Genomic DNA, 14,552 nt, shown 5'->3' on the forward strand with positions numbered 1-14,552 from the left:
ACATTCTGTCCAGTTCCAACCAAACCAGGATCTTTTTCGTCAGATTCCGTTTTGATGATAAGTTAAAGTATGTAACGTTTTAGAGAGCATTTTTTTATTCTTACTTGTGAATTGTGTTCATATTAGTTACAACATGTTTTTGTGTAATATAAATATATAAAACTAGTGTAATAAAATAGCAGAATTACAAAGCAACTGCGACTTGTAAATTAGTTTATTAAAACTGTCTAGAATAGAGCTTTCAGCGCAATCTCTCTGAAACGCTAGGTTTCAAATAATTACGCTCACACGTAGCTGACACTCGGCGAATGAGTCAGTTAAATGTTCAACGTTGAATGTAATATTTTAAAAGTCGTAATTAATATTCAAAATTAAAATGTGCCAAGTTGTTTCTTAATTAAATATTGGCGCAGACTGGGATTCCAAGCACTAGACACTTCGTCCTTGTATTTTCAGTCTTGTATATTTTATTTCTGTTATAATAACATCATTTTACTTAATTTTTTGTTTTTGCAATGGGTTAGTGAGAGAACTCGCTTGGCTGACCTATGTACTATCAGAGAAATCAGTTCATATTATTTTGATGACAGGACTACGTTATTTGGTCGAGCTATGTAAGTAACCTATGTGAAGTTAGCAACCGAGTTCAAAGTAAATGATTTTTATATATGTCATTCGATTGTACCCGGAGTGTACCCGATTGTACCGCAATTAAAATCGTTTGTACCTAAATAGGGTAGAAATGGGGGGGTGGTAAAATTTGCTTAGCAACCGACATAAAGATACCGGAATTTCAATGATGCCATCTGGAAGAGTATCGTTTGTACCGGATTGTACCCGTTTTTAAAGTTAATTTTTTTTAATTTTACGAAAGAAAAAACAAAAAAAAAAATCCCTAAAAATAAGGCTTTGTATGGAGTAGAAGGAAAGAAAGTATATAAAGCAGTTCAAATGTGTAAAAGAAGTTATTTTTTGAGGTAGATTCGTTCGGTCTTGACGAATTTTCCAATATATTACTATAAAAGTCGGAGTTATATTTTGCAGCTTTTGTCGTTTGTACCTCGCCAAAACAGAAAGATTATAAAAGAAGATACTATTCACTTTAAATTCACACAAAATTTTTTGAGGTACAAACGATTTTTCATATAGTAACAACGTCAGAAATTCAATCGGTCTTGACGAATTTTCCTATAACTTACTATAAAACTTTGAGTTAAATTTTGCAACTTTTATCGTTTGTACCTCGCCAAAACAGAAAAATTATTAAAGAAGATACTATTCACTTTATTTTAACATAAAATTTTGTAAGGTACAAACGATTTTTCATATAGTAACAACGTCAGAAATTCGATCGGTCTTGCCGAATTTTCCAATATCTTACTATAAAAGTCAGAGTTAAATTTTGCAACTTTTATCGTTTGTACCTCGCCAAAACCGAAAGATTATAAATTATACTATTCACTTCATATTCACCCAAGAAATTGTGAGGTACAAACGATTTTTCATATAGTAACAACGTCAGAGATTCTATCGGTCTTGACGAAATTTCTTACATCTAACTATAAAACTCGGAGTTAAATTTTGCAATTTTTATCGTTTGTACCTCGCCAAAACCGAAAGATTATAAAAGAAGATTCTATTCACTTCATATTCACACAAAAAATTTTGAGGTACAAACGATTTTTATATAGTAACAACGTCAGAGATTCTATCGGTCTTGACGAAATTTCCTATAACTTACTATAAAACTTTGATTTAAATTTTGCATCTTTTATCGTTTTGTACTTTGTACCTCGCCAAAACAGAAAGATTATTAAAGAAGATACTATTCACTTTATTTTCACAAAAAAATTTTTGAAGTACAAACGATTTTTCATATAGTAACAACGTCAGAGATTCGATCGGTCTTGACGAATTTTCCTATATCTAACTATGAAACTCGGAGTTAAATTTTGTAACTTTTATCGTTTGTACCTCGCTAAAACCGAAAAATTATTAAAGAAGATACTATTCACTTCATATTTAAACAAAAAATTTTGAGGTACATACGATTTTTCATATAGTAACAACGTCAGAGATTCTATCGGTCTTGACGAAATTTCTTACATCTAACTATAAAACTCGGAGTTAAATTTTGCAACTGTTATCGTTTGTACCTCGCCAAAACCGAAAACTTATTAAAGAAGATACTATTTACTTCATATTCACTCAAAATTTTTTGAGGCACAAACGAGTTTTCATATAGTAACAACGTCAGAGATTCGATCGGTCTTGACGAATTTTCCAATATCTTACTATAAAACTCGGAGTCAAATTTTGCAACTTTTATCGTTTGTACCTCGCCAAAACCGAAAGATTATAAAAGAAGATACTATTCACTTCATATTTACACAAAAAAATTTGAGGTAGAAACGATTTTTCATATAGTAACAACGTCAGAGATTCGATCGGTCTTGACGAATTTTCGAATATCTTACTATAAAACTCGGAGTCAAATTTTGCAACTTTTATCGTTTGTACCTCGCCAAAACCGAAAGATTATAAAAGTAGATATTATTCACTTCATATTTATATAAAAAATTTTGAGGTACAAACGATTTTTCATATAGTAACAACGTCAGAGATTCGATCGGTCTTGACGAATTTTCGAATATCTTACTATAAAACTCGGAGTCAAATTTTGCAACTTTTATCATTTATACCTCGCCAAAACCGAAAAATTATTAAAGAAGATACTACTCACTTCATACTTACAAAAAAAATTTGAGGTACAAACGATTTTTCATATAGTAACAACGTCAGAGATTCGATCGGTCTTGACGAATTTTCCAATATCTGACTATAAAAGTCAGAGTTAAATTTTGCAACTTTTATAGTTTAAACCTCGCCAAAACCGAAAGATTATAAAAGAAGATACTATTCACTTCATATTTACACAAAAAAATTTGAGGCACAAAAGATTTTTCATATAGTAACAACGTCAGAGATTCGATCGGTCTTGACGAATTTTCGAATATCTTACTATAAAACTCGGAGTCAAATTTTGCAACTTTTATCATTTGTACCTCGCCAAAACCGAAAGATTATAAAAGTAGATATTATTCACTTCATATTTATATAAAAAATTTTGAGGTACAAACGATTTTTCATATAGTAACAACGTCAGAGATTCGATCGGTCTTGACAAATTTTCGAATATCTTACTACAAAACTCGGAGTCATATTTTGCAACTTTTATCGTTTGTACCTCGCCAAAACCGAAAGATTATAAAAATAGATATTATTCACTTCATATTTATATAAAAAATTTTGAGGTACAAACGATTTTTCATATAGTAACAACGTCAGAGATTCTATCGGTCTTGACGAATTTTCGAATATCTTACTATAAAACTCGGAGTCAAATTTTGCAACTTTTATCATTTATACCTCGCCAAAACCGAAAAATTATTAAAGAAGATACTACTCACTTCATACTTACAAAAAAAATTTGAGGTACAAACGATTTTTCATATAGTAACAATGTCAGAGATTCGATCGGTCTTGACGAATTTTCGAATATCTTACTATAAAACTCGGAGTCAAATTTTGCAACTTTTATCGTTTGTACCTCGCCAAAACCGAAAGATTATAAAAGTAGATATTATTCACTTCATATTTACACAAAAAATTTTGAGGTACAAACGATTTTTCATATATTAACAACGTCAGAGATTCTATCGGTCTTGACGAAATTTCTTACATCTAACTATAAAACTTGGAGTTAAATTTTGCAATTTTTATCGTTTGTACCTAGCCAAAACCGAGAGATTATAAAAGAAGATTCTATTCACTTCATATTCACACAAAAAATTTTGAGGTAAAAACGATTGTTATATAGTAACAACGTCAGAGATTCTATCGGTCTTGACGAAATTTCCTATAACTTACTATAAAACTTTGAGTTAAATTTTGCATCTTTTATCGTTTGTACTTTGTACCTCGCCAAAACAGAAAGATTATTAAAGAAGATACTATTCACTTTATTTTAAAAAAAATAAGTTTGAAGTACAAACGATTTTTCATATAGTAACAACGTCAGAGATTCGATCGGTCTTGACGAATTTTCCTATATCTAACTATGAAAGTCGGAGTTAAATTTTGTAACTTTGATCGTTTGTACCTCGCCAAAACCGAAAAATTATTAAAGAACATACTATTCACTTCATATTTAAACAAAAAATTTTGAGGTACATACGATTTTTCATATAGTAATAACGTCAGAGATTCGATCGGTCTTGACGAATTTTCGAATATCTTACTACAAAACTCGGAGTCATATTTTGCAACTTTTATCGTTTGGACCTCGCCAAAACCGAAAGATTATAAAAGTAGATATTATTCACTTCATATTTATATAAAAAATTTTGAGGTACAAACGATTTTTCATATAGTAACAACGTCAGAGATTCTATCGGTCTTGACGAAATTTCTTACATCTAACTATAAAACACGGAGTTAAATTTTGCAATTTTTATCGTTTGTACCTCGCCAAAACCGAAAGATTATAAAAGAAGATTCTATTCACTTCATATTCACACAAAAAAATTTGACGTACAAACGATTTTTATATAGTAACAACGTCAGAGATTCTATCGGTCTTGACGAAATTTCCTATAACTTACTATAAAATTTTGAGTTAAATTTTGCATCTTTTATCGTTTGTACTTTGTACCTCGCCAAAACAGAAAGATTATTAAAGAAGATACTATTCACTTTATTTTCACAAAAAAATTTTTGAAGTACAAACGATTTTTCATATAGTAACAACGTCAGAGATTCGATCGGTCTTGACGAATTTTCCTATATCTAACTATGAAACTCGGAGTTAAATTTTGTAACTTTTATCGTTTGTACCTCGCCAAAACCGAAAAATTATTAAAGAAGATACTATTCACTTCATATTTAAACAAAAAATTTTGAGGTACATACGATTTTTCATATAGTAACAACGTCAGAGATTCTATCGGTCTTGACGAAATTTCTTACATCTAACTATAAAACTCGGAGTTAAATTTTGCAACTGTTATCGTTTGTACCTCGCCAAAACCGAAAACTTATTAAAGAAGATACTATTTACTTCATATTCACTCAAAATTTTTTGAGGCACAAACGAGTTTTCATATAGTAACAACGTCAGAGATTCGATCGGTCTTGACGAATTTTCCAATATCTTACTATAAAACTCGGAGTCAAATTTTGCAACTTTTATCGTTTGTACCTCGCCAAAACCGAAAGATTATAAAAGAAGATACTATTCACTTCATATTTACACAAAAAAATTTGAGGTAGAAACGATTTTTCATATAGTAACAACGTCAGAGATTCGATCGGTCTTGACGAATTTTCGAATATCTTACTATAAAACTCGGAGTCAAATTTTGCAACTTTTATCGTTTGTACCTCGCCAAAACCGAAAGATTATAAAAGTAGATATTATTCACTTCATATTTATATAAAAAATTTTGAGGTACAAACGATTTTTCATATAGTAACAACGTCAGAGATTCGATCGGTCTTGACGAATTTTCGAATATCTTACTATAAAACTCGGAGTCAAATTTTGCAACTTTTATCATTTGTACCTCGCCAAAACCGAAAAATTATTAAAGAAGATACTACTCACTTCATACTTACAAAAAAAATTTGAGGTACAAACGATTTTTCATATAGTAACAACGTCAGAGATTCGATCGGTCTTGACGAATTTTCCAATATCTGACTATAAAAGTCAGAGTTAAATTTTGCAACTTTTATAGTTTAAACCTCGCCAAAACCGAAAGATTATAAAAGAAGATACTATTCACTTCATATTTACACAAAAAAATTTGAGGCACAAAAGATTTTTCATATAGTAACAACGTCAGAGATTCGATCGGTCTTGACGAATTTTCGAATATCTTACTATAAAACTCGGAGTCAAATTTTGCAACTTTTATCATTTGTACCTCGCCAAAACCGAAAGATTATAAAAGTAGATATTATTCACTTCATATTTATATAAAAAATTTTGAGGTACAAACGATTTTTCATATAGTAACAACGTCAGAGATTCTATCGGTCTTGACGAATTTTCGAATATCTTACTATAAAACTCGGAGTCAAATTTTGCAACTTTTATCATTTATACCTCGCCAAAACCGAAAAATTATTAAAGAAGATACTACTCACTTCATACTTACAAAAAAAATTTGAGGTATAAACGATTTTTCATATAGTAACAATGTCAGAGATTCGATCGGTCTTGACGAATTTTCGAATATCTTACTATAAAACTCGGAGTCAAATTTTGCAACTTTTATCGTTTGTACCTCGCCAAAACCGAAAGATTATAAAAGTAGATACTATTCACTTCATATTTACACAAAAAATTTTGAGGTACAAACGATTTTTCATATATTAACAACGTCAGAGATTCTATCGGTCTTGACGAAATTTCTTACATCTAACTATAAAACTTGGAGTTAAAGTTTGCAATTTTTATCGTTTGTACCTAGCCAACACCGAGAGATTATAAAAGAAGATTCTATTCACTTCATATTCACACAAAAAATTTTGAGGTAAAAACGATTGTTATATAGTAACAACGTCAGAGATTCTATCGGTCTTGACGAAATTTCCTATAACTTACTATAAAACTTTGAGTTAAATTTTGCATCTTTTATCGTTTGTACTTTGTACCTCGCCAAAACAGAAAGATTATTAAAGAAGATACTATTCACTTTATTTTAAAAAAAATAAGTTTGAAGTACAAACGATTTTTCATATAGTAACAACGTCAGAGATTCGATCGGTCTTGACGAATTTTCCTATATCTAACTATGAAAGTCGGAGTTAAATTTTGTAACTTTGATCGTTTGTACCTCGCCAAAACCGAAAAATTATTAAAGAACATACTATTCACTTCATATTTAAACAAAAAATTTTGAGGTACATACGATTTTTCATATAGTAATAACGTCAGAGATTCGATCGGTCTTGACGAATTTTCGAATATCTTACTACAAAACTCGGAGTCATATTTTGCAACTTTTATCGTTTGGACCTCGCCAAAACCGAAAGATTATAAAAGTAGATATTATTCACTTCATATTTATATAAAAAATTTTGAGGTACAAACGATTTTTCATATAGTAACAACGTCAGAGATTCTATCGGTCTTGACGAAATTTCTTACATCTAACTATAAAACACGGAGTTAAATTTTGCAATTTTTATCGTTTGTACCTCGCCAAAACCGAAAGATTATAAAAGAAGATTCTATTCACTTCATATTCACACAAAAAAATTTGACGTACAAACGATTTTTATATAGTAACAACGTCAGAGATTCTATCGGTCTTGACGAAATTTCCTATAACTTACTATAAAATTTTGAGTTAAATTTTGCATCTTTTATCGTTTGTACTTTGTACCTCGCCAAAACAGAAAGATTATTAAAGAAGATACTATTCACTTTATTTTCACAAAAAAATTTTTGAAGTACAAACGATTTTTCATATAGTAACAACGTCAGAGATTCGATCGGTCTTGACGAATTTTCCTATATCTAACTATGAAACTCGGAGTTAAATTTTGTAACTTTTATCGTTTGTACCTCGCCAAAACCGAAAAATTATTAAAGAAGATACTATTCACTTCATATTTAAACAAAAAATTTTGAGGTACATACGATTTTTCATATAGTAACAACGTCAGAGATTCTATCGGTCTTGACGAAATTTCTTACATCTAACTATAAAACTCGGAGTTAAATTTTGCAACTGTTATCGTTTGTACCTCGCCAAAACCGAAAACTTATTAAAGAAGATACTATTTACTTCATATTCACTCAAAATTTTTTGAGGCACAAACGAGTTTTCATATAGTAACAACGTCAGAGATTCGATCGGTCTTGACGAATTTTCCAATATCTTACTATAAAACTCGGAGTCAAATTTTGCAACTTTTATCGTTTGTACCTCGCCAAAACCGAAAGATTATAAAAGAAGATACTATTCACTTCATATTTACACAAAAAAATTTGAGGTAGAAACGATTTTTCATATAGTAACAACGTCAGAGATTCGATCGGTCTTGACGAATTTTCGAATATCTTACTATAAAACTCGGAGTCAAATTTTGCAACTTTTATCGTTTGTACCTCGCCAAAACCGAAAGATTATAAAAGTAGATATTATTCACTTCATACTTACAAAAAAATTTTGAGGTACAAACGATTTTTCATATAGTAACAACGTCAGAGATTCGATCGGTCTTGACGAATTTTCGAATATCTTACTATAAAACTCGGAGTCAAATTTTGCAACTTTTATCATTTGTACCTCGCCAAAACCGAAAAATTATTAAAGAAGATACTACTCACTTCATACTTACAAAAAAAATTTGAGGTACAAACGATTTTTCATATAGTAACAACGTCAGAGATTCGATCGGTCTTGACGAATTTTCCAATATCTGACTATAAAAGTCAGAGTTAAATTTTGCAACTTTAATAGTTTAAACCTCGCCAAAACCGAAAGATTATAAAAGAAGATACTATTCACTTCATATTTACACAAAAAAATTTGAGGCACAAAAGATTTTTCATATAGTAACAACGTCAGAGATTCGATCGGTCTTGACGAATTTTCGAATATCTTACTATAAAACTCGGAGTCAAATTTTGCAACTTTTATCATTTGTACCTCGCCAAAACCGAAAGATTATAAAAGTAGATATTATTCACTTCATATTTATATAAAAAATTTTGAGGTACAAACGATTTTTCATATAGTAACAACGTCAGAGATTCGATCGGTCTTGACAAATTTTCGAATATCTTACTACAAAACTCGGAGTCATATTTTGCAACTTTTATCGTTTGTACCTCGCCAAAACCGAAAGATTATAAAAAAAGATATTATTCACTTCATATTTATATAAAAAATTTTGAGGTACAAACGATTTTTCATATAGTAACAACGTCAGAGATTCTATCGGTCTTGACGAATTTTCGAATATCTTACTATAAAACTCGGAGTCAAATTTTGCAACTTTTATCATTTATACCTCGCCAAAACCGAAAAATTATTAAAGAAGATACTACTCACTTCATACTTACAAAAAAAATTTGAGGTACAAACGATTTTTCATATAGTAACAATGTCAGAGATTCGATCGGTCTTGACGAATTTTAGAATATCTTACTATAAAACTCGGAGTCAAATTTTGCAACTTTTATCGTTTGTACCTCGCCAAAACCGAAAGATTATAAAAGTAGATACTATTCACTTCATATTTACACAAAAAATTTTGAGGTACAAACGATTTTTCATATATTAACAACGTCAGAGATTCTATCGGTCTTGACGAAATTTCTTACATCTAACTATAAAACTTGGAGTTAAATTTTGCAATTTTTATCGTTTGTACCTAGCCAACACCGAGAGATTATAAAAGAAGATTCTATTCACTTCATATTCACACAAAAAATTTTGAGGTAAAAACGATTGTTAAATAGTAACAACGTCAGAGATTCTATCGGTCTTGACGAAATTTCCTATAACTTACTATAAAACTTTGAGTTAAATTTTGCATCTTTTATCGTTTGTACTTTGTACCTCGCCAAAACAGAAAGATTATTAAAGAAGATACTATTCACTTTATTTAAAAAAAAATAAGTTTGAAGTACAAACGATTTTTCATATAGTAACAACGTCAGAGATTCGATCGGTCTTGACGAATTTTCCTATATCTAACTATGAAAGTCGGAGTTAAATTTTGTAACTTTGATCGTTTGTACCTCGCCAAAACCGAAAAATTATTAAAGAACATACTATTCACTTCATATTTAAACAAAAAATTTTGAGGTACATACGATTTTTCATATAGTAATAACGTCAGAGATTCGATCGGTCTTGACGAATTTTCGAATATCTTACTACAAAACTCGGAGTCATATTTTGCAACTTTTATCGTTTGGACCTCGCCAAAACCGAAAGATTATAAAAGTAGATATTATTCACTTCATATTTATATAAAAAATTTTGAGGTACAAACGATTTTTCATATAGTAACAACGTCAGAGATTCTATCGGTCTTGACGAAATTTCTTACATCTAACTATAAAACACAGAGTTAAATTTTGCAATTTTTATCGTTTGTACCTCGCCAAAACCGAAAGATTATAAAAGTAGATATTATTCACTTCATATTTATATAAAAAATTTTGAGGTACAAACGATTTTTCATATAGTAACAACGTCAGAGATTCTATCGGTCTTGACGAATTTTCGAATATCTTACTATAAAACTCGGAGTCAAATTTTGCAACTTTTATCATTTATACCTCGCCAAAACCGAAAAATTATTAAAGAAGATACTACTCACTTCATACTTACAAAAAAAATTTGAGGTACAAACGATTTTTCATATAGTAACAATGTCAGAGATTCGATCGGTCTTGACGAATTTTCGAATATCTTACTATAAAACTCGGAGTCAAATTTTGCAACTTTTATCGTTTGTACCTCGCCAAAACCGAAAGATTATAAAAGTAGATACTATTCACTTCATATTTACACAAAAAATTTTGAGGTACAAACGATTTTTCATATATTAACAACGTCAGAGATTCTATCGGTCTTGACGAAATTTCTTACATCTAACTATAAAACTTGGAGTTAAATTTTGCAATTTTTATCGTTTGTACCTAGCCAAAACCGAGAGATTATAAAAGAAGATTCTATTCACTTCATATTCACACAAAAAATTTTGAGGTAAAAACGATTGTTATATAGTAACAACGTCAGAGATTCTATCGGTCTTGACGAAATTTCCTATAACTTACTATAAAACTTTGAGTTAAATTTTGCATCTTTTATCGTTTGTACTTTGTACCTCGCCAAAACAGAAAGATTATTAAAGAAGATACTATTCACTTTATTTTAAAAAAAATAAGTTTGAAGTACAAACGATTTTTCATATAGTAACAACGTCAGAGATTCGATCGGTCTTGACGAATTTTCCTATATCTAACTATGAAAGTCGGAGTTAAATTTTGTAACTTTGATCGTTTGTACCTCGCCAAAACCGAAAAATTATTAAAGAACATACTATTCACTTCATATTTAAACAAAAAATTTTGAGGTACATACGATTTTTCATATAGTAATAACGTCAGAGATTCGATCGGTCTTGACGAATTTTCGAATATCTTACTACAAAACTCGGAGTCATATTTTGCAACTTTTATCGTTTGGACCTCGCCAAAACCGAAAGATTATAAAAGTAGATATTATTCACTTCATATTTATATAAAAAATTTTGAGGTACAAACGATTTTTCATATAGTAACAACGTCAGAGATTCTATCGGTCTTGACGAAATTTCTTACATCTAACTATAAAACACGGAGTTAAATTTTGCAATTTTTATCGTTTGTACCTCGCCAAAACCGAAAGATTATAAAAGAAGATTCTATTCACTTCATATTCACACAAAAAAATTTGAGGTACAAACGATTTTTATATAGTAACAACGTCAGAGATTCTATCGGTCTTGACGAAATTTCCTATAACTTACTATAAAACTTTGAGTTAAATTTTGCATCTTTTATCGTTTGTACTTTGTACCTCGCCAAAACAGAAAGATTATTAAAGAAGATACTATTCACTTTATTTTCACAAAAAAATTTTTGAAGTACAAACGATTTTTCATATAGTAACAACGTCAGAGATTCGATCGGTCTTGACGAATTTTCCTATATCTAACTATGAAACTCGGAGTCAAATTTTGTAACTTTTATCGTTTGTACCTCGCCAAAACCGAAAAATTATTAAAGAAGATACTATTCACTTCATATTTAAACAAAAAATTTTGAGGTACATACGATTTTTCATATAGTAACAACGTCAGAGATTCTATCGGTCTTGACGAAATTTCTTACATCTAACTATAAAACTCGGAGTTAAATTTTGCAACTGTTATCGTTTGTACCTCGCCAAAACCGAAAACTTATTAAAGAAGATACTATTTACTTCATATTCACTCAAAATTTTTTGAGGCACAAACGATTTTTCATATAGTAACAACGTCAGAGATTCGATCGGTCTTGACGAATTTTCGAATATCTTACTATAAAACTCGGAGTAAAATTTTGCAACTTTTATCGTTTGTACCTCGCCAAAACCGAAAGATTATAAAAGTAGATATTATTCACTTCATATTTATATAAAAAATTTTGAGGTACAAACGATTTTTCATATAGTAACAACGTCAGAGATTCGATCGGTCTTGACGAATTTTCGAATATCTTACTATAAAACTCGGAGTCAAATTTTGCAACTTTTATCGTTTGTACCTCGCCAAAACCGAAAGATTATAAAAGTAGATATTATTCACTTCATATTTATATAAAAAATTTTGAGGTACAAACGATTTTTCATATAGTAACAACGTCAGAGATTCGATCGGTCTTGACGAATTTTCCAATATCTTACTATAAAACTAGGAGTTAAATTTTGCAAATTTTAGCGTTTGTACCTCGCCAAAACAGAAAGACTATTAGAGAAAATACTATTCACTTTATTTTCACAAAAAGTTTTGAGGTACAAACGATTTTTCATATAGTAACAACGTCAGAGATTCGATCCGTCTTGACGAATTTTCCTATATCTTACTATAAAACTCGGAGTCAAATTTTGCAACTTTTATCGTTTGTACCTCGCCAAAACCGAAAAATTAATAAAGAAGATACTATTCACTTCATATTTGAACAAAAAATTTTGAGGTACATACGATTTTTCATATAGTAACAACGTCAGAGATTCTATCGGTCTTGACGAAATTTCTTACATCTAACTATCAAACTCGGAGTTAAATTTTGCAACTGTTATCGTTTGTACCTCGCCAAAACCGAAAACTTATTAAAGAAGATACTATTTACTTCATATTCACTCAAAATTTTTTGAGGCACAAACGAGTTTTCATATAGTAACAACGTCAGAGATTCGATCGGTCTTGACGAATTTTCCAATATCTTACTATAAAACTCGGAGTCAAATTTTGCAACTTTTATCGTTTGTACCTCGCCAAAACCGAAAGATTATAAAAGAAGATACTATTCACTTCATATTTACACAAAAAAATTTGAGGTACAAACGATTTTTCATATAGTAACAACGTCAGAGATTCGATCGGTCTTGACGAATTTTCGAATATCTTACTATAAAACTCGGAGTCAAATTTTGCAACTTTTATCGTTTGCACCTCGCCAAAACCGAAAGATTATAAAAGTAGATATTATTCACTTCATATTTATATAAAAAATTTTGAGGTACAAACGATTTTTCATATAGTAACAACGTCAGAGATTCGATCGGTCTTGACGAATTTTCGAATATCTTACTATAAAACTCGGAGTCAAATTTTGCAACTTTTATCGTTTGTACCTCGCCAAAACCGAAAGATTATAAAAGTAGATACTATTCACTTCATATTTACACAAAAAATTTTGAGGTACAAACGATTTTTCATATATTAACAACGTCAGAGATTCGATCGGTCTTGACGAATTTTCCAATATCTTACTATAAAACTAGGAGTTAAATTTTGCAAATTTTGTCGTTTGTACCTCGCCAAAACAGAAAGACTATTAGAGAAGATACTATTCACTTTATTTTCACAAAAAGTTTTGAGGTACAAACGATTTTTCATATAGTAACAACGTCAGAGATTCGATCCGTCTTGACGAATTTTCCTATATCTTACTATAAAACTCGGAGTCAAATTTTGCAACTTTTATCGTTTGTACCTCGCCAAAACCGAAAAATTATTAAAGAAGATACTATTCACTTCATATTTAAACAAAAAATTTTGAGGTACATACGATTTTTCATATAGTAACAACGTCAGAGATTCTATCGGTCTTGACGAAATTTCTTACATCTAACTATAAAACTTAAAACATCTAAATATAAAAAATTTGACTCCGAGTTTTATAGTAAGATATTGGAAAATTCGTCAAGACCGATCGAATCTCTGACGTTGTTACTATATGAAAACACGTTTGTGCCTCAAAAAATTTTGAGTGAATATGAAATAAATAGTATCTTCTTTAATAAGTTTTCGGTTTTGGCGAGGTACAAACGACAAAAGTTGCAAAATTTGACTCCGAGTTTTATAGTAAGATATTCGAAAATTCGTCAAGACCGATCGAATCTCTGACGTTATTACTATATGAAAAATCGTTTGTACCTCAATTTTTTTTTGGAAATATGAAGTGAATAGTATAATTTATAATCTTTCGGTTTTGGCGAGGTACAAACGATAAAAGTTGCAAAATTTGACTCCGAGTTTTATAGTAATATATTCGAAAATTCGTCAAGACCGATCGAATCTCTGACGTTATTACTATATGAAAAATCGTTTGTACCTCAATTTTTTTTGGAAATATGAAGTGAATAGTATAATTTGTAATCTTTCGGTTTTGGCGAGGTACAAACGATAAAAGTTGCAAAATTTGACTCCGA

At 30.0% G+C, this 14,552-nt stretch overlaps 1 protein-coding gene across 4 annotated transcripts in view; it reads right to left on the minus strand.

Moving 5' to 3' along the window:
• LOC121728565 (lachesin-like) overlaps window positions 1-14,552 on the minus strand; it is a 133,166-nt gene that overhangs the window by 16,278 nt on the left and 102,336 nt on the right. The gene's annotated exons all lie outside the window — the stretch shown is intronic.

This window comes from Aricia agestis, chromosome 7, assembly GCF_905147365.1.
Source record: "Aricia agestis chromosome 7, ilAriAges1.1, whole genome shotgun sequence".
NCBI classification, from domain to species: Eukaryota; Metazoa; Arthropoda; class Insecta; order Lepidoptera; family Lycaenidae; genus Aricia; species Aricia agestis.